This window comes from Cydia strobilella, chromosome 10, assembly GCF_947568885.1.
Source record: "Cydia strobilella chromosome 10, ilCydStro3.1, whole genome shotgun sequence".
In the NCBI taxonomy this organism is placed as follows: domain Eukaryota; kingdom Metazoa; phylum Arthropoda; class Insecta; order Lepidoptera; family Tortricidae; genus Cydia; species Cydia strobilella.
Window position 1 is genome coordinate 13056368 of NC_086050.1, and position 21555 is coordinate 13077922.

The 21555-nt window shown below is 38.8% G+C and overlaps 1 protein-coding gene across 1 annotated transcript in view; it reads left to right on the forward strand.

The window, feature by feature from the left end:
* The window catches only part of LOC134744628 (early growth response protein 3), a 66521-nt gene that overhangs the window by 38194 nt on the left and 6772 nt on the right, over window positions 1-21555 (forward strand). The gene's annotated exons all lie outside the window — the stretch shown is intronic.

Here is a 21555-nt window from a genome sequence, read left to right on the forward strand (position 1 = left end):
GCTCCGATACAAATACAATGCCGCGCGACGTATGTGCGGCGTAAGCGCCATCGACAATAAGGTCCCTTTACGTAGAGAATGCCCCATATAAACTAATTACAGACCTAGATATACCTCATGTCATTGTATGTGCAAAGTTTCATTACAATTCAACACGTATTTTTAAAATAAGAACGAAACTGTTTGTATGGGAAGGTAAAATTCGTACGGCATGAATACAAGTAAAACAATTAACTTAATAGTAGAAAAAAAATGGTTGTCTGTAGAGTCGGTTTACGGGCGATAATTTTGCGTGATAACGTCATATTAAGGTCATAAGAAAACATTGACGTAACGTTACCATGGAGATCTGTCCACAACGTGACGTGACACTTTTTCGTGCATGCTACCGGCGTTCATCGATTTATAAGACGTTATCACGTCAAAAAGTATAGGTATTAACTAAAGAGGATATAATAGGATAGTGGTACTGTCATAGTAAATTTTGTAACCACAGTAAATTCAGTGCCATCTATCGACACACTTTAAAACTAAAAATGAAGTTTTATAAAAATACGATAAAATGTATTAAATGATTATGATGTTGTTTATAAATGATTTTTTTATTTGGATTAATTATTTTTATATGATTATGACCCATGTTCTTTCACTGATATGCGTTAAAATTGTTAAATAACAAACGAAACCGTCAACGCCCTCTATACGAGAGTAGGCCAAAGGTAGTGGCGCCATCTGATCGAGAATCAAATTTTTGTGATTTTCGAGGCACGTTTTTTCTTTAGACTGTATCCATCTATTACGGAGTTATATCTATCTTTGGTAGGTATTAACTAAATCTAGAAAAAATAATAAAGCTAAATTAGGACAAAATAAATGTAAACATACCCCTTCATTCATTTAGCAATCGTTTACCTGTTATAGCCGTTAACTAACCGTTTACTAATAAAAATATTTTTTTGAAAAAAAAAACCATTTTAATTTTTTTTATTTTATTTAAAGATGTAATTTTTTTTATTGAAGATTGACCATAACGTCAGTTTATTAAATCCGAATAATAATAGGTAGTAGGTACAGATGTCATTTCTAAACTAAACGATAAAGTACAATTAAAACATTACATTAAATGTCATCATAATTACATTACAATACTATTCTATAATTATCCTTAATTGTAACAAAAATCATCTGTCAACAACCTCTTACTACTACATATTTAAAAACACAAATTTAAAGTATTTAACTAACCTAAGAGCCGATCTGTGGCATGCCTGGTCCAAAAGTCCCCATCACACTCGCAGCGTTGCCGCGCTGTATGGCGATAGAGACTTGTTGGACAAGCCAAGACCCAGATCGGGGATCGCTCCCCTTCTCTCTCAGCCGCCGACCCAGTTCTCTGAACAATTCGGACGCCTCGCTGCACCATGGTCCGGCTGTTTCGACAGCAACGGGCACAAAATCGTACGCCCCCTGTAACCCGGAGTATTTGGCATGCTTATTTTTGGCGGCAATTTCTGCCGCTGAACCTGCCGCTTTTACCGTGTGTCTTAGATGGGACGCAGCAAATGTGCTAACACATGTTGCATCCCATAAAAGACACCGCCCCTCCGCCAGGGAACTAAGGTGAGCCCGTCGGGTCTTTTACCGTCTGACCGTGACAAGGCTGGTGGTTCCAATATGCACGGGATATTGGCCGACACCATTGCCCGCCGCACAATTTCATTTAAAGAGTGGTGTCTCGGGAAACGACCGGCGCACCTCTGGCAACTCAGCCCGCGCGTGGTGACCATTCTCCTCAACCATCATACCACAAATGCATCGGTGCGCGTTGCACACTTTGCATCCCAACCTCAGGGCCACTGCAATTCTCAGAGAGTCGTTGTCCAACAGTGTGCAAAATTTAAATTGCTTTTCTTCAGGTACACAAAGCCCACTTAGACTTTCTATTTGCGACAGTTCGAAAATAGCACTGCTAATTTACCACTTTTGCATGAAGGCGTAACATGGATATCATTAACGAGGCGCTATATCTAAGTAGCCTTATATATATTTTTTTTTAAATTATATATTATAATTAATTAGAAGCGCTGGTGGCCTAGCGGTAAGAGCGTGCGACTTTCAATCCGGAGGTCGCGGGTTCAAACCTCCGGCTCGTACCAATGAGTTTTTCGGAACTTATGTACGGAATATCATTTGATATTTATACCAGTCGCTTTTCGGTGAAGGAAAACATCGTGAGGAAACCGAACTAATCCTAACAAGGCCTAGTTTTCCCCCTCTGGGTTGGAAGGTCAGATGGCAATCGCTTTCGTAAAAACTAGTGCCTACGCCAATTCTTAGGATTAGTTGTCAAGCGGACCCGAGGCTCCTATGAGCCGTGGCAAAATGCCGGGATAACGCGAGGAAGATGATGATATTATAATTAAATATTAAAGCTATGAAAACGGATTATATCGCGTATATTGAATTTATAATACATCCCGACGTTTCGAACTCTTTACAGCGTTCGTGGTCAACGGGTGACTGAGGAAAAAATTACAAACGTCGGGATGTATTATAAATTCAATATACGCGATATAATCCGTTTTCATAGTTTTATTTCATTATTAAATATTAAAGCTTTAGAATAGTGGTTCAGAATGATGACGAGCCCGGAAGTGCGAAACTCAAATTAGCATCTACGTGCCAAACACGGCACGGCAGTCCCGTGGACGGTATCCAGATATCGTAGTCAGGTCACAAGCTACGTATGTAGCGTAGGCGTGGATTACGCTCGATTACTCAGACTTTAAATGAAACGAACATATTTTCAGGTGTCGCGTACGTCATAGGATCCGCTCGAGATTAGCTTTCGAGTGTTGTCGTAATTATAACTCTGCTGTATATTCTGATTGGTTTTGCAAGCGTCAATTCTTGTTGAGACCAGTATTACGTGAGCCCGTATAATTTTATTATTTAATAACGTGACAAATGTTATTGTTCAGGCATAATAAAACATGTCTATCGGCTACATAATTCAAATGACGCGGGAAAACGCCGCCCTTGCGCCGATCGCGCGACAGTCACGCCACTCTCCGGTGAGCTCCGCCCGTGGCTAAAAAGGGAATCAAGTCGCAAGAGAAAACAAAATACGGGCGGCACGTTTTTGCTGTCGCGCTGTAATAAAAACTGTTTTATTGTGAAAATGCTGTACATTTGACCTGTGGCGGTTCTGTGTTTGTGTAAAAGGTGTTAAGGAACTCGGAACATTTGATTTAAGTACCTATTCATTACTATATCGGCGGTTAGTTCGGTTTTTAGTAGATTTATCTAAGATTGTTGTTAAGTAGGTAATATAGTGCTTTCGGTGCATATTTAATTCATAGGTATTGGTATTGTTATTACGGCGTGCCTGTTGTGTTGTGAAAAGTTTTATGATTCAAGATGGCGCTTAAAAGTTATGAAGTAAAATTTAAAATTGAATGCGAGTGGTTTACGGACACGGCTGTTATGATTAAATCAAAGGATTACTCATCAGGGATATTATCGGCTCGTATTCGTAAACTTGAAGACCACTATAAGAATCTATCGGACTCTTATGAGAACTTGTTAACAAAATTAGATGATGAAAAGGATAAGGCACGCGTGTCGGTATATGATGAGCAATATAAGAAGGCTAATATCTGTTACAATGAACTTGAAGCTTTTTCTGTAAAATTACCGAATTCTGATGGTTCACACATGACAACGGAAAGTTCAGTGCATGGCCGTCTGCCTAATATTGATCTCCAAAACTATCACGGAGAACCATTCGAATGGTTCGGATTTATTAGTTTGTTCAACTCGCTAATATTGTCCAGAAATGATCTCTCCAAGACGCAAAAATATCACTATTTGTTTAGTCATGTCTATGATGAGCCCCGGACGCTTATACAACACCTGACTATGACGGACGAGTCACTAGATACCGCCCTAGAAATTTTAAAGAGTAGATATGATAATAAAAGGATGATGATTGACCGATATTTAGGACGCTTGATTAATTTGCCCGTCTTGACGAATTCGCGAAATCTTCGCGTAGGGTTACTTAATCCGCTATTAGAATGTACCAGGTCCCTAAAAAATCTAGGATTATCTATCGAAGACTACATGGTTCTATATATGATGCTTGGGAAGTTACCCACAGAGTTAAGAACTAGATTTGAACAAAAACACGGTGGGTTAAATAATGGATTACCGGAGTTTAAAAATTTTATAACGTTTATTCAAAATGAATGCCATTTCATTGACACTGCCTCGGATTACAATTCGGTTACAGTGAAACCTGATGAACGGACTCGAAAGTTAAATACTTATGAGCAACGTAAACAATCCGTCGGGTGCCTATTCTGTAGTAATGCGAGTCACAAGGTATTCGATTGCTTTAAATTTCTAGGCTCGACTCCCGATGAACGGCGTACGTGGGTTAAGACAAAGGGGTATTGTTTTAGATGTTTCGGTGGACATTCGGCTATTTCATGCACACGTAATGTAGCATGTGCCTTTTGCGGTAACGTTGGTCATCATAAATTGATTTGTTTGACCCAAAACGACAAGTTAAATAAAAATGAAAAAATAAATAAAAACACGCGTCACGTATCCGCAGGTGTATTCGATTACAATGGTGAACGCAATACTTATTGTAACGATGATAACGATCATTTCGACAATCGGTCGATCGACAGATTTGAGAATAACGCCCCGCATTCGGCTTATGGGCGATTTGAGACGAGTCGTGAGTACTCGTGCCGTTTCGACTCAAATGACAATCGTTTGACGGCGCCGGCGCCGGCGACGCAAAATGTACGCGAGAATAACGATTCTCATTTCTCGACTTCGCCCACTGCTGGGCAGAATAGAAACGCATAGCAACTAATTGACAGTCGTGTCGCTTCATCCGTTCCTAAGTTACCGGATAACATATTACTACCTACTGTCATTGTTTATGCACAATCTGCTTACGGTAACTTTGTACCTACACGCGCCTTGTTAGATATTGGCTCACAATTAACAATAATTAGAAGTGCATTTAGTAATTTACTTTTATTAAAGCGACATAACTGTCAAACCTCTGTTTACGGTGTTGGCGGAAAAGGTAGGCTTAATGATCAAATGGTAGTATTGAATTTGAAGCCTAAAGGTAATGATAATAAGGTTTTATCTTGCACGGCCATTGTTATGAATATTCCTACAACCTATATGTGCAGGTTAGCGAATATAATAAAATTCATAAATAAGGTTCCGATTTCAGACACGGATTTATTACATCTATCAAGGATCGATATTATTATAGGATGTGATATTTTAGGCGAGATTTTAACCGGCGAAATTGTAACGTTAGGGCCAGGTGGGCCATATGCGTTAAATACGATTTTCGACTATGCGGTATTCGGGCCATTTAATAGTGGTTTTTCGGCTCAAAACCTGGTTTCGCATAACCTAGTTAATGAAAATTCGGTTTCATTCGGTTCGGTTTCGGGTAATATGTTTAACTCGGTTGGAGAAAATTTAGTTTTAGTCGGTTCTGATTCGGTTAGTGATAATGCGGCTTTATTTGATTCGGTCTCGGTGAATACATCAACCTCTGTCAATGACAATTCGGTTTTATTCGGTTTAAATTCGGTTCATAAGTACACTACGGTTTTAAATAATAATACGGATGCTGATAATATTTTGTTTTCGGGAAGCGCACTTGTCGAAGCTGTTGAAAGGTTTTGGTCTTATACGTCTTATACGCTGGTGAAAAACTGCAGAACGATATAGTTAATATAATTTTGAACTTTAGATACCATAAATTTGTGTTCACCACGGACGTAAAAATGATGTTTAGGCAAACATGGATTCACCCCGATGATCGAAAATATCAACTAATATTATGGAGAGAAAACAGTTCGTTACCCTTGACTGTATACGAGCTTACCACTAATACGTATGGCTTGAAGTCAAGTCCGTATGTCTCGAATCGTTGCTTGCAACAATTAGCGAATGACGGAGAAGTAGATTTTCCCCGAGCGGCTAAAATTCTACTTCACAATAGTTTTGTAGACGATTTGAACGGTGGAGGTGATTCTTTAGAGGAGGCTTTAAGCGTGCGTGACGAGCTTATTGCCTTGATGAGCACTGCGGGTTACGAACTGCGTAAATGGGCAGCTAACGATGCTCGGTTAATACAGGACTTTCCGCGAGACCATTGTGAGATGCCCAACAATTTCGATAAAGATGACCAATATGGATGTATCAAGGTTTTAGGTGTACAGTGGGATCCGAAAACCTTGATACATCCATATTGGTCATCTTTATCGAAATTGTTGGGCATCTCACAATGGTCTCGCGGAAAGTCCTGTATTAACCGAGCATCGTTAGCTGCCCATTTACGCAGTTCGTAACCCGCAGTGCTCATCAAGGCAATAAGCTCGTCACGCACGCTTAAAGCCTCCTCTAAAGAATCACCTCCACCGTTCAAATCGTCTACAAAACTATTGTGACGTAGAATTTTAGCCGCTCGGGGAAAATCTACTTCTCCGTCATTCGCTAATTGTTGCAAGCAACGATTCGAGACATACGGACTTGACTTCAAGCCATACGTATTAGTGGTAAGCTCGTATACAGTCAAGGGTAACGAACTGTTTTCTCTCCATAATATTAGTTGATATTTTCGATCATCGGGGTGAATCCATGTTTGCCTAAACATCATTTTTACGTCCGTGGTGAACACAAATTTATGGTATCTAAAGTTCAAAATTATATTAACTATATCGTTCTGCAGTTTTTCACCAGCGTATAAACAGTCATTTAGAGAAACACCGTTCGACGTTTTTCCACTTCCATCAAACACCACACGAATTTTTGATTTGTCATTGTCACCACTGTCACCAGATTTAAAAACTCCATGATGAGCTAGGAAATAGTGTTCATCAGTATAGTCACAAAAGTCTGACTTCTTCATATGTCCCAGTTGTATATATTCCGTCATAAATTGCATATATTTTTCCCGGAATACAGGCTGAGCCTTAAACCGACGCTCTAAAGCTTGAAATCTCCGATAAGCCATTTGTCTAGAATCGCCTAACCGAGGATGTGTAGGTATAAGTGGCAGACGTACCGTGTATTTTCCATCAGACCCCCGATTTGTTGTTTCAATAAATAAATTCTCACATTCAATATTCATGGGGTCCTTAATTTTCATCATAGGTGGTTCTTCCGAAGACCAAAACCTTTCAACAGCTTCGACAAGTGCGCTTCCCGAAAACAAAATATTATCAGCATCCGTATTATTATTTAAAACCGTAGTGTACTTATGAACCGAATTTAAACCGAATAAAACCGAATTGTCATTGACAGAGGTTGATGTATTCACCGAGACCGAATCAAATAAAGCCGCATTATCACTAACCGAATCAGAACCGACTAAAACTAAATTTTCTCCAACCGAGTTAAACATATTACCCGAAACCGAACCGAATGAAACCGAATTTTCATTAACTAGGTTATGCGAAACCAGGTTTTGAGCCGAAAAACCACTATTAAATGGCCCGAATACCGCATAGTCGAAAATCGTATTTAACGCATATGGCCCACCTGGCCCTAACGTTACAATTTCGCCGGTTAAAATCTCGCCTAAAATATCACATCCTATAATAATATCGATCCTTGATAGATGTAATAAATCCGTGTCTGAAATCGGAACCTTATTTATGAATTTTATTATATTCGCTAACCTGCACATATAGGTTGTAGGAATATTCATAACAATGGCCGTGCAAGATAAAACCTTATTATCATTACCTTTAGGCTTCAAATTCAATACTACCATTTGATCATTAAGCCTACCTTTTCCGCCAACACCGTAAACAGAGGTTTGACAGTTATGTCGCTTTAATAAAAGTAAATTACTAAATGCACTTCTAATTATTGTTAATTGTGAGCCAATATCTAACAAGGCGCGTGTAGGTACAAAGTTACCGTAAGCAGATTGTGCATAAACAATGACAGTAGGTAGTAATATGTTATCCGGTAACTTAGGAACGGATGAAGCGACACGACTGTCAATTAGTTGCTATGCGTTTCTATTCTGCCCAGCAGTGGGCGAAGTCGAGAAATGAGAATCGTTATTCTCGCGTACATTTTGCGTCGCCGGCGCCGGCGCCGTCAAACGATTGTCATTTGAGTCGAAACGGCACGAGTACTCACGACTCGTCTCAAATCGCCCATAAGCCGAATGCGGGGCGTTATTCTCAAATCTGTCGATCGACCGATTGTCGAAATGATCGTTATCATCGTTACAATAAGTATTGCGTTCACCATTGTAATCGAATACACCTGCGGATACGTGACGCGTGTTTTTATTGATTGTTTCACTTATAAGGTCAATGTGCCCGACGAAAAACAACAAGTTACTCGGCGCACTATACTATCATCTACTGCAAAATTATTCGACCCACTCGGGTGGATCAGTCCAGTAATATTTCGGGCCAAACTGCTATTACAAGAGCTACTCAGTAATGGAGATGGCAATAACGCCGTCGATTGGGATTCACCCGCCCCTGAAGAACTTGTACAAAAATGGCGTGAACTCCTCTCGGATCTACCTAACATAACGAGGCTTTCAATACCTCGATGTTTGAAATTATCGGATAGTAAAAATAATACCTACTCAGTGCACGGATTCAGTGATGGATCTGCTGTAGGTTATGGTGCTGTGGTTTACTTACGCACAGTTAGCGGAAGTGGTGAAGTTACTATTAGACTTTTATTAGCAAAATCGCGAGTTTCTCCCCTACGGAAAAGGATGACAATTCCTCAGTCGGAATTGAACGGTACTTTGCTTTTGACTAACCTTATTAATCATGTATACAGCACACTGCTTAACGAATTGTCTATAGAGATCAATGACGTTATTGGCTGGTGCGATAGCACCATTGTACTTTCTTGGATACGGACACAACCTCACAAATTGCAGGTTTACGAAGGTAATCGTGTATCAAAAATCATAACATCTGAAGTAAAAATTACCTGGAGACATGTTCCAACTGATCAAAACTGCGCAGACGTGGCCTCACGTGGTACATCTGCTGCTAATTTGTTAAACCATTCGTTATGGTGGAACCCGGCATGGTTAACCGGTAAACCCAGCACTTGGCCAAGTAAAGGACCCGAATTTCCTGAAATATTACTTCCTGGCTTGAAATCTAAATTTGTCACAAATGTTGCAGCTACTATGCCTACTATAGACGAAAAATGCGATATAATTGAGCGATATAGCTCCTTTAAAAAAATTGTAAATGTTACGGGATTTATACTGCGTTTTCTCCATAATATCCGTAACCCTAATTCGCGAATTTCAAGGACTTACCTTACAGTGAACGAACGTAGGAATGCTATAAGAAAACTTATTATTCTGGTTCAAAGAGATGCGTTTAGCGATGAAATAAACTCACTTAACTTAAAAACTAGGATAAAATCACCCTTAAAAAAGCTAAATCTCTTTTTGGACAGTTTAGGTATTGTCAGGGTCGGTGGCCGCCTCCAACATTCAACTTTGCCATTTGATGCGAAGCATCCAATATTGCTCCCGGGGAAGGGTTCGTTTGTTAAATGTCTAGTTGAAGATTATCACATCACATATTGTCATATTGGAGCTAATACGCTCGAATCAATATTATCACGTAAATACTGGATCCTGACAGTCAGGCGAATAACTCGAAGTGTAACGTTTAAATGTGTTCAGTGTTTTCGAGTGCGTCCACGCTTTACTCAACCACTCATGGCCGATTTACCACCAGATCGTGTTAGGTCTTTACGTCCATTTCAAGGTGTAGGCACGGACTTTGCAGGACCTTTTAACATTAAGACCAGCACTTTAAGAAATGCTCGAGTAGAAAAATGTTATCTATGCATATTTGTCTGTTTGGTTACAAAAGCTGTACACTTAGAAGTGGTTTCTGGACTTTCCGTAGAAGCTTTTGTGGACTGCTTTACACGCTTTGTTTCGAGACGCGGATTACCATCTCTCGTTAGATCCGACTGTGGCACTAACTACACTGGCACTGATAAATATTTAAAGGACGTTTATGTGTACCTGCGGAATCATAATACAGATATTAGTCGGGAACTTGCTAAATCTGAAATAACCTGGTTATTCAATCCTCCGAGTAGTCCTAATATGGGAGGTCTCTTTGAGGCAGCAGTAAAAACAGCTAAAACGCTTATGCGTAGAGTTCTCGGCGAACAAAACCTGACTTTCGAACAGCTTAGTACATTCTTCACCCGTGCGGAGGCAGTTATGAATTCTAGACCTTTGACACCCTTAAGTTCGGATCCAAATGATCTTGATGTCCTTACTCCCGGACATTTTTTAATAACTGAGCCTTTGACGGCCCTGCCTGAGTATGACTTTGAGGAGACAAATATCGGTCGACTTAATCGTTTTCAATTGTTACAACGTCTCTCACAACACTTCTGGTCACGTTGGCGTAACGAATACCTACATACCCTACAGTTAAGGCATAAATGGTCGGATCCGACAGACTCGGTTAAAATCGGGGACCTAGTCCTTATTAAGGAAGATAATTATCCTCCCTTACAATGGAGACGTGGACGAATAACTAAGTTACTACCGGGTAATGATAACGTAATAAGAGTTGTAGAACTTCGTACTCAAAAGGGGACTCTAATGAGACCCGTTGCTAAATTAGCTAGACTTCCACTTGACGCTTAAGATCAACCAAGCTCTACTTGGTTCGGGGGGGGAGTGTATGTTCAGGCATAATAAAACATGTCTATCGGCTACATAATTCAAATGACGCGGGAAAACGCCGCCCTTGCGCCGATCGCGCGACAGTCACGCCACTCTCCGGTGAGCTCCGCCCGTGGCTAAAAAGGGAATCAAGTCGCAAGAGAAAACAAAATACGGGCGGCACGTTTTTGCTGTCGCGCTGTAATAAAAACTGTTTTATTGTGAAAATGCTGTACATTTGACCTGTGGCGGTTCTGTGTTTGTGTAAAAGGTGTTAAGGAACTCGGAACATTAAATTTAAGAACCAACGAGAGCGGGGGCTCTGCCCCATGCCCCATTGAAGCCGGCTTCGAGGCGGTTAGCAACAGGTAATTACCGTGTTATTTGTTTGTGTAGTTGATGATGTGTATTTGCCTGAACATGGGGTTTATGATAGTATAGTTATTAACAGTTATATTATGAATTAATTGGTGCCTGTTTTTATTCGCGGTCTCAATTGATTTTGTTTTATGTAAGTATGTTAAGATACTTAAGATCAATTGTCTAAATGGAGTGCTAAAGTTAAACTGAGAGTTTAAGTCGGTCGTGTGTTCTCAAAGCACCCAAAGCGCTTAGTACTAAATAGCCGTAAGTCACGCATGTCTAGCCGTGACGACCGAAACTCAATGATCGAAAAAGTTTACAGATTTCGCACTTCTCGCAACTATCGGATGACATTGAAAATGGACATCAAAAAAAAAGTTAAGTACTTATCTAGTTCAGCCCTCTGCTCGACCATTGAAATCGTAGTTCCATTTTTCCAATTTTATTTTATAGCAATGACCCTAGACCCTAGTCCTAGACACTGGACCCTAGTTCTTGGACCCTAGACTCGACTCGACTCAACACAACTTTTTGTCCCAAAATACGGAAAATTTTGTCGTTTTTTCCCACCATTTTCGATATTTTATAAAAATTTACTTACATACTTATCGATTTTCGAAAATTTGATACGATACGATGCCCTAAGCTCCTGCATCTTTTGACACCACTGCCTTTTGTCTATCTATATAGGCTTTTGTTTTCAGAATAATCTACTTTCTGTCCGAAAAACCAGGAAAATTTGTCGTTTTTTTCCACCATTTTCAATTTTCCAAGAAAGTTACGGACCTATTTTCGAAAATCTTGTAAGTACCCACCGCAAGCTCCTGCATCTTTTAATACCACTACCCTTTGTCTCTCTTTATACGGAAATATTGCCGATTACATTCCCCCACAAAAAGGATCTGGGCCTCCTTTTCTAATTAAGTTGAATTAGAAAAGGAGTTCCGCTTGTAATATAAAAATAAAAATATCCGCAACGTAGGCTTCGTCATGGGTACAACCATAAATCGGCAACAGGCGTCGTCATTACACACAAACAATAAAGCTATCCGCAACAGGCTTCGTCAATATCCCTTATGATAATAATTATTACAAAGTCATTTTAAAGGACCGCCCCGAATCGCATCGGGCCCAAAAGTTCCCATCACGCTAGCAGCGTTTCCACGTTGTATAGCCAACGAAATTGTAATATTAGTTGTCAATGTTTTCAATGTTAAAACTACTACCATTATTGTTTTGTTTGCTGACTACTGCGTTTAAGTATACATTTGATGTTGCGTTTAAGTATAGAGTTGATAGACAATAAAATTCTACATCTTATTTTGGAAGATGTCAAAATGAATATATTTTCCTATTTTTACTTTTAAGGGCGCTCCAGTTATAAAATTCAAAACATTCTAATAATGCTTAATCGGAAACAGTTGTGATAATAATTCAGCCCAGCGATCAACGTGGTAAGTGATTGCAATGACGCCGTGTGACGCGCGGGCGATTTTGCGCATTACTGTCCGATGAGCACGCGCTATTCGGCGCGTTTGCATCACTGCGCTATTTCGGCGCGCGTTATCGGTCAACGCTGGGCGGGCGGCAATCCAAGTCCTATCCTATATGGCACTTCGGTTGAACATGAGAACATGACTAAGAATTCTAATAGTAAATTTCACGATTTATTATTTCAGAGAAGCATAAAAAGAGATACTTACATCAGAAGATGAGCAAGTTCCAGAAAGTTTTCAGAGTTGGGAAAGTTCTTGGGGACTTAGAAAATTTTAAGGTAGTTAAAGCTATAATCCCAAACACAATGCTAAGACGTGCTGGGAACATATAGATAATCGGCACCGGCTCTTATGACTCTGCACTTTTCTACTTCATATACTGAACTGAAAACATCCCCTGAAAATCAATAGACAAAACAATCGATAACCGATATTGCATTCTATGAATAGAAACGTTCAAATATAAACGAAGTGGTTCTATTTCAGGTCGCTATTGGCATCGTGATAGCTTGCAGTAGGAAGGGGTATTGTCAGCCGTAATACTCCCGTCGCTTACCTAAACCAAGATAAGTTTGACCTCGGGATTCGATACAATAATGTGCAATCGGAGATCACTTTTTAGTTGCTAGCTTGCGATGCACTATGCGCGATTAGCTTGCAATGTCCCGAAGGAACAGCCTTATGATTCTACCTATAATACTCGTAGCTAACCACGCGAGCCAGTAGATCGCATGGATGAACCAATAGCTCTTCGATTCTTCTGCAGTCGTTCCCTCAATGCTGAGGATCGTGGCATCATGTCCTTCTGTTGAAGATCAGGTTCCTCCATAGGCTTCTGTTCCTCGTCAACGGCATGTCCTCGTGCAGTTTTAATTGCATAGGTGCAGTAATTTGAGCACACCGTCTAGCAGGGGGAGGGTCCTGAGGTCTCGTGCCTTCAATTTTGCCCGTCATTGTCACTGTCTTCAGCAGGCTATCAGGGAAGCGACGTGTGAGGTGTCCAAAGAAGTATCTGGTCCCGGCATATCGTTGACAACCGGCGTTTTATGCGTAGTTCTTCCAGTATCGGCTGATTAGTACGCATCGCTATCCAAGGTATTCGTAAAAGTCGGCGCCAACACGTTACCACATCTCAAATGCGTTGATACCCTTGGTTAAGTTTGCTCGGCTAGTCCATGTCTCAGAACCATAAAGAAAGATTGAAAATACCAGAGATCGCACAAGTTTCTTCGATTACATGTAGATATTAATTACTTATCTCAAAGGAGTTCATAGGATTATTGGTGGCCTAAAGGTGCGCGATTTACGAACCGGAGGTCGTGGAGTCAAACCCTACAGTTAGTTAATTGTTAGTTTAGTGAAGGAAAACATCGGCAGCATACCGGACTATTGCCTAGTAATCTCTCGAGGTCGGAAGGTCAAATGGCAGCCGCATTAATAAAAACCAGTGCATATGTAAATTTTTGGGATTAGGTCGCCAAAACCGGTTTCCGGGAAGCACTAAATCTAGATCGATTACGCGTCTCAGTCACGTTACGCGCGCTGGTTTACCCCAAAACTTGATGCGCCCGAGCCGAGCTCGCGCAACCAATAAGAATCCACAGCACTATTTGCGCTCGCTGCATAGATGACTTTAGTGCGCGATAAAATGACTTGCACACGTGACACGGGAATGATTCATGTGACCAGTAGCTAAACAGCTGAAGACTTTGTCCAGACTGCTGGTCTCTTCGCCTACTCTGATTTATTTAACGATAGCGACCGTTTTATCTTTATATGAGGGAAATTGAATCCGTAAATTATTGAGCAAGTAATTCACATGTTTAACAAATACTAACTTTATTGTCAAATATTGTTCGACAAATCAAAAGAAAATACTACCTAATACTGCATACATGAGAATTTCTATAATAATATTTCGGTTCCGATTTGTAGAGTTCAACCTAGAAATTCTAAACGTACGAGTAGTACAACTTTGTAACAAGTGTGATATCATAAGCAATTTTTTTTTATTGCACGCCTGACAACTTGACAGTAAAGTCAACCAGATATGATATTCCATGACCTATCAAAGTTTTGCCAAACCAAGAATATGTAACCTATTTCAACATTCCGTACTTATTACGTCATCGATTGTTTCAGAGCTAATGTGATGACAAACTGCAAGAATTGTATCTATTTGAACGTGTTCTAGAGATATTCTGTTGAACTGTCACATGATCACTAGTACACACTACCTACGTCCTTCGTTGACCCAGCCATCCGCTCACCAACCCTGCCTTGCCAATGTGAGCCGTTATCTGCAATAGAACGGATCGGAACTCATCCAAAAGCTATCGAACTATCAAATATGTATATTGTCAAATCACTGTGCTACTACTATTACATACATACTGCGTCCTCGATTGACCCAGTCGTCCACCCACCACCGGCGCTTGGGCCGTGGGAAGCGCTCGAATGCCCGCTGTTTGTATACTCATTCAACACACGAGGTGACAAATATGACTCACTGACTACTGGTTTTCAAAACTATCATCCTTTCTCTGACCCGTTGTCATAGTACAAAATTTAAAATGACGCGGCATTGCGATCCGTACATTTTTGCACATCTACCTCCTACGCGACTACATAGACTGAACTGAACTGATAGAACAAGTGCATAAAATAACCTAGTTGTTGTTAATATTGTCGTTGTAGCTGGTGGTGCTGCACCCGGCCACTAGCCGAATGGCAAAATTGACCTTACAGTCGTCAAGCTCGTTGTTAAAGGACGATAATGGGATTAGTAAAATACGTTATTTTAGTTTTCTTATTTATATACCCAATATCCTCTCCTGAAACTATTACGTAAGTACCTACTTAACAATAAACTACTGTAAATATTACTGTACAGAAAAATAGACCGTATTAAGGAAAAATGTTTTATTCATATACCAACTATGTCCGAATCCGAAATAAACGAAAAGGAACAATAACAAGGCTGTAAAGTACCTGCGAGAAAAACAACTTTCCGAAGTTGTTTTCGCAGACTGCGAGAACTATTAAGTTATCCTGCCAAGCCCGAAACAGCAACATAAATTCGGGTTACTCACTTCACAACAATAGCAGACTTGTTTACGCAATTAAACATTCATAACAGTCCAAGTCGATATGAATAAACGCGTTAGAAATAGACAACGGTCATTGAAGCGCTGTGGAAATAGCACCCCGCCTCCGGACCAAAAGCAGTCAAGTTAAATTTAGAGCGATTCCCACAGAACCGTTTTCATCTAGTGATTCACCTGCTGAAAGCTCGATTGTCCGCATTTTACGTCAATTGGTTGCATGGTGTTTACGAGCCGGGAGCGTCAGCTGACGGCCAGGAATAGCGCTGACATGGCGGCCACGCTATGCCGGTTGCGCGAGCGCACCCACAAATAGCGCGCTATAATTAGACCGCAGTGAAATCGTGGGTTTGTTATTTTTCTTTATCGTCTCCGTTACGCGATAATTGGGTTAGCGGCTGCAATGTGGGCCCGAGGCGTCGGCGTGTCTCGTGCGCTCGGCTGGGGCTGCCCAGCACCCACCACCGGGCGGCCGTTGTCGCCCGCCACCGCATGCCCTCCACCGCAGCTACTCATCTAATTGCTTATTATTAAAGTGAAACCTTTATTATATCGACGCAAATTTTTTTGGCTGTCTTTAGCATGTCGCGTGATGCATTACAGCATTAGTAAAATTCTACTTTATTCTTAGTACCTAATACTTATAGAGTTCATACCTAATCTTTAAAATAAGCATACGACTTTTTGTTTTTGAACATCACGGATACAATACTTAATTCATTATGGCTGATATTTGCTTATAATTTCATACAAAATTGGGCTTCTGTCAAATTCAAATAGAATCAGTCAAAATACATAAAGAATAATGGGTGTGTACGTTAGTAAAATTCTACTTTAATTCTAGAAGTTAGAGTTCATAATATTTCATATTATTTTTAATATTTCATTTAAAAATATGAAAGATTAACATCTTATGAAGAGATTATGATCTTTTGTCATTATTCTTTAACTCTTTCTTTATCTAGAACTAGCGACCCGTCCCGGCTTCGCACGAAACAAATTTACACAAAACTTTTACAAATTATACATATAAACCTTCCTCTTGAATCTATTAAAAAAAACGCATTAAAAATCCGTTGCGTAGTTTTAAAGATCGAAGCATACATAGGGACAGACATACCTACAGACAGACAGCGGAAGAAGCGGAAGGACAGTTTTATACTATGTAGTGATATTCGATATTCTAAATGTAAAAGAACATTCGCTACTTTAGACTGTTGTTTACTGTCAGGCAAAAGTAAATGTCGTAAACAGATATAAAGTAAGCTTTATTTTTGTCGATTAATTTTAAAGTGCAACCGAATAAAAATGGAGCAAGCGTTACACACGAGAATGATTCAAATAGGGAAATTAGCCTCCCAATATTAAAACATCTGGAGGCTTAAAACTTTAGTACTCAAGGCAATTTTGATTATGTTCACGACAACCATGTCCGATGACATTCTGCAAAAAATAGTGCCATTTGATTCCGCTAAAGGCACGTGGAGGAACTAGAGCGCATCTATGGAGGTACCTGCTTATACAAGAGATAAGAGCTTAGCTGAAGTTCTTCAGCTACAAGATGAACCCGAATCATGACATCATTACTCATGTATTAATTTTAAAGAATTTCTGGAGCAAACTGTGCGGAGCTATAGAGCGTGGCGTGGTGATATTACCCGAAATTCTCCTAATGTGATACCTAATTATTGGAAAGGAAAAGGATATAGAGGCAGAAGCTGCAAGCGCGGTGGATTCAACCTACTTGGTACTTACACCTGCTCTTATTAGTTACTAATGTTACTATCTTTGTATAACAAATTGAAAGCAATAAAAAATACTTACTTTACTATTATGTTTTTATTTTCATTCCACTCTTTAATACCTTTAAATTTCAGTTGAATGCCTACAATCCGAAAAAGTTTCACTTGCATCGTGGTTTCCTAAAACAATTATTAATAACACAATTATTTTTTTATTAATGTCACGGCGACACACTTAAAAGTAAAACCATAGACCACCCCGGAGTTACAGTATCCAAAACTTGTTAGGGTACCGTCCCGAGTTGCAATATTCGGCGTAGGCACCTATGTCCATGTTTTATTGTATTTTAAAACAGGATATTCACCCATAAACCCATATGTTTACTGTTTATAAACAACCCAATCATTTGGAATAAAATAATAATCATTTACCACCAGCAAAATGCTATCAATGCCTCAATATATTATAACGTCGGTTAGGTTGGTACGATTTGTACATACCTACTAGGAGACGTTGAATACAGAATATCGCTTCCTGCTCGTAATGGCAGATTCCGTTAGTTTTTACAATGTTTACCTGCCTTATTGTGTCAACAGTTTGCGGTCATGGAGGTGTAGGTTTCGAGTGGGCGCGACCTGCTAATGCGAACAAGATCAAGGCGATCCATGCCAAACAGTTGAAAGGATAACACTTAAGCATGCATGCATATATTATTCATACTTCGAAACGAGCTCAGGTATTGGTTTTATTTGCATAGAAATAGATATTTATTATTTATTCCGCGCCTTAAATCCAACTTGTATGAACATCACTCATAAACCAATCCGATTTCAATTTAATTTCGATATCTAGGTACCTACAGTAATACAGTTAGCGCTTACTTAAATAAGTCCCCTGCGTTGTTGGTAACTATATAAGGTCACCTGAAGGAGTATATTGCACAACAATATGACACGCTCTTAAGGCTCAGCTCTACAAGTAAGATTGTGACTGATAGGTACCTATTGACGTAGGGTGATGCTTAGATATAGGATGGATCAATTGACCAAAGATCAGTCTAGAAATTGTATTTAATGTAGGTAGGTATTTAACTTGATAGTTTTGAGTGATAAATATTAAAACGTACTATTTTTGGATTATACCTATTAGTAATTAGGTTTACTTATAACAAATAGGATATAATAGGGTAGAGCGGTACTGTCATAGTACATTTTGTAGCCACAGTAAATTCACTGCTATTTATCGACACACAATTAAAACTAAGAATATCAAAAAATGTATATATAAATGATTTTTTTTATTTGCATTAATTATTTTTATATTATTCTGACCCATGTTCTTTCACTGATATGTGTTAAAATTGTTAAATAACAAACCGTCAACGCCATCTATACGAGAGTAGGCCAAAGGTAGTGGCGCCATCTGGTCGAGAATTTCCTTATTGTTGAGGCACGTTTTTTTCTTAGACTGTATCCATCTATTACGGAGTTATATCTTTGCTTATAACATCTAGTATTTGCTTCCCGATGGTAAGGTGAAAAAGAACTTATTGCTAACATTAAACATAATGTTCCTATTCAATGACCTGTTCTTACAAAAAAAATTAAAACCACTCATAGCACAATCGGATTAGGACTAACTTCGAAATCTCTGGAACAGTCCTGAAATTTGGTCACCACGACTGTGCAACCAACCAAAACGACTCTACCCTATTAGTCCAACGATATTGATCTTAAATAAATCTTTTTTGATTTTCTTATAATCAGAGTGTTATGTTAATACATACAAACATGCTCTAATGCACAGATCATGTATTAGTATTTAGTAGTATGAAATGCGTTCATATTTTTTATTATCAAAGCAATTTTCTACAAATCTTATAATCCACATAAACTTAATATTAAATTAGCGTGTTCGGAAATTAGGCTCCTTCAATAAGCATTCTAACCGATTAGTTGCATTATGCATTTTAGAGATTTCGTTACGTAATATGCAATTTTCAGGATAAAGTGGAAAATATTGGAAATAAAAGTTTACAAGATTGTAACTGAGCTTTTTTAGTAATGGTGTATATGTATCATAATTTTATGAAGCTATCCAATATTTTTAATAGAATAAACCAATTTCACAAAACAGTTAGAAAATGCCGTTTAAATTAACCATCGGACGGACGGACGGACGGACGGACAACAAAGTGAGCCTATAAGGGGTCCGTTTTTCATTTTGAGGTACGGAACCCATAAAAAGTAAAACCGAATTGAGAAAGATGTAGAATTTTGGAGTTGGTTAAAAAAGGATAAAATTCTTACTTATACCTACTCCAATTTTCTATTTGCAAAGGAGTCAGAGGATTAGATTAGATTGTTATTGTTACTCGTACCCACACTACCGCTCCAAAGTATTTAGGCACCCGCAATTTTCACCATACAATTGTATACAAAAATTATTTTCAAGATCATACTGTTCGATCACAGGCAAATGACTCTCTTACATGTTGGATTGAATTTTTATTTAGGTAAATTATATTAAGCCTCAAATTTTTGCCAAAGACATCCCTTAAAATTTCGAGTTTACTTTATGCAACGATTTAAAAAACCCTTATGTACTAGTTCATACAAAATAAAACGATTTTGTACTGGAAAATGATTTATGGATTTTTTTACGCTTGCCATTTGGTAAATAGGCAATGTACACGAATATTCTGCACATCATTTTGAAGCTCGATATGTCTGTTAAATTAAAAAAGTAAACTGCACAAAAAACTGTTTCCCGACTGCGATTTAGCGGTATAATTCTGAAAGTCGATTTTGTATACAATTGCATGGAAAAAAATTACGAGTGCCTAAATAGTTATGAGCGGTAGTTTACCTCTACTTTTGAGACTGATTTGTACCGTTTTCTTTTATTGAGGTGTGCACCAAAAATTTTAAGAAACAGAACTCGATGACATTTCGGTAATTAATTTCAACTGAACCCCGCGTATACCTACATAGATAGATACCCTATACATAATAATATGGTATTGGCAGTCACTGCGTGGCTATACAATTTAGTTTGGTATATTAATAATTAATCTCTACATTACATTAAAATTTATAATTTGATGTATTAAGTATAGTTATTTTGTTTAATACTTATAAAATTAATTAAATTTATGCCTTACATTTAATAACGAACAATTAATACATTAGTCATTCTTTTATATTACGTTGAATTTCAAGAAATGATTCACGCAACAAAATGAGTGTGCCTATACCTAAGTAGAGCCAGTAGTCATATTTTATAGTATCTCAGGAATATATATTTCATTTCTTTGCATGGACTATTTATTTTTTAGGGTTCCGTACCTCAAAAGGAAAAAAACGGAACCCTTATAGGATCACTTTGTTGTCCGTCCGTCCGTCTGCCTGTCTGTCAAGACCCTTTTCCCGGGAACGCGTGGAGGTATCGAGTTGAAATTAAAACTCAGGTCTACAGCCCATTGAAGCTGTAAAAAAATCAAACTTCTAAGTTAACGTAAAAATATATATACGGCCGTTTATGCCGCAAAAAACGTAAATTTTGACAGGGAATCAAAATTGATAGGGTACTTCCCGTTGACCTAGAACTATGAAAGGCAAGTAATATCGTCTAACACTACAAGTACAGGGAAAAATCTGAAAACTATAAAGGAGGATGGGCAGATTTGTATGGACTCTGGCCTAGAAACTGTAATATTGACAAGCCATATATCATTGGAAAGGTTTTTTTCATATTCTACAACTTTTTGTATGACAGAAAATCTCGACTCGCTGTGTGAAAAAACTTATGGCAAGATAAAAAAACATTCCATTACTGAGATCATTTTTATTGTTATAGGGCTAGCTTTAGCTCTCTACATCTGTTTTTAAACGATTTATAACCAAATACACAAAAAAACACTAAGTGTTCCGTACCATTACGCAAAAATCTGCTATAAAATCACGTTTGTTGTATGGGAGCCCCACTTAAATATTAATTTTATTCTGTTTTTAGTATTTGTTGTTATAGCGGCAACAGAAATCCATCATCTGTGAACATTTCAACTGTCTAGCTATCACGGTTCATGAGATACAGCCTG